This window comes from Otolemur garnettii, unplaced genomic scaffold, assembly GCF_000181295.1.
Source record: "Otolemur garnettii isolate 467f Iridium unplaced genomic scaffold, OtoGar3 scaffold00163, whole genome shotgun sequence".
NCBI classification, from domain to species: domain Eukaryota; kingdom Metazoa; phylum Chordata; class Mammalia; order Primates; family Galagidae; genus Otolemur; species Otolemur garnettii.
Genome location: NW_003852558.1, coordinates 1870996 through 1872172, shown reverse-complemented (window position 1 = coordinate 1872172; position 1177 = coordinate 1870996).

The following is a 1177-nucleotide window of genomic DNA, read 5'->3' as shown; positions in this document are numbered from 1 at the left end:
GCTTGCAGCAACCTCACACTCTTAGGTTCAAGCAATTCTCTTATCTCAGCCTCCCAAGTAGCTGGGACTACAGGCACCTGCCACAACGCCTGGCTATTTTTAGAGACAAGCTCTCACTCTGGCTCAGACTTGTCTCCAACTTGTGAGCTCGAGCAATCCACCCTTCTCAGCCTCCCAGAGTGCTAGGATTGCAGGCATGAACGACGGCACCTGGCCTTAAACTGTTTTTTGAAAAATGATATACAGTCTGTGTTGAAATTTCTCCTGTCTCAGAAATGCCTTTTTATACTTGGTTTGTTTGAATCAAGAGCCAAACAAAGATAACATAATGCATCCATTTAATATGTCTCATAAGTACTTATAATCCATGGCAGTTTCCCTCTGCCTTTCTTTTACAACATCTATTAAAGAAACTGTGTCATTTGTCTTGTAGAATTTTCTATAATCTGGCCTTGGCTGTTTGCAGCCTCATGATGTGGTTTAATAAGTTCCTCTATTTTATACTTCTTCTTTTTTTTTTGCTATTTTTGGCTGGGGCTGGGTATGAACCCACCACCTCTGACATATGGAGCTAGCACCCTACCCTTTTGAGCCACAGGCACCGCCCTGTGTTGCTTTTTTTTTCTTTCTCCCTAAGACAGAGTCTCAGTCTGTCACCCTGGGCAGAGTGCCATGGCATTATAGCTCAAACCAACCTCAAACTCTTGGATTTAAGTGATCCTGTCACCTCAACCTCCGAAGCAGCTGGGACTATAGGTGTTATCACAATGCCCAGCTAGTTTTTGCTTTTTTTTTTTTTTTTTTTTTGAGACAGAGTCTCACTTTGTCACCCTTGGTAGAGTGCCATAGCATCACAGCTCACAGCAACCTCAAATTCTTGGGCTCAAGCCATTCTCTTGCCTCAGCCTCCCGAGTAGCTGGGACTACAGGTGCCTGCCACAACTCTTGACTACCTTTTAAAGACAGGGTCTCCCTCTTGCTCAGACTGGTCTTAAACCTGTGAGCTTAGGCAATCCACCTTCCCCGACCTCCTAGAGTGCTGGGATTGCTCTAATGTTCTTTTAAATTGGTTTTTTTTTTTTTTTTTTTTGAGACAGAGTTTCACTTTGTTGGCACCAGTAGAGTGCTTTGGTGTCACAGCTTGCAGCAACCTCACACTCTTAGGTTCAAGCAATTC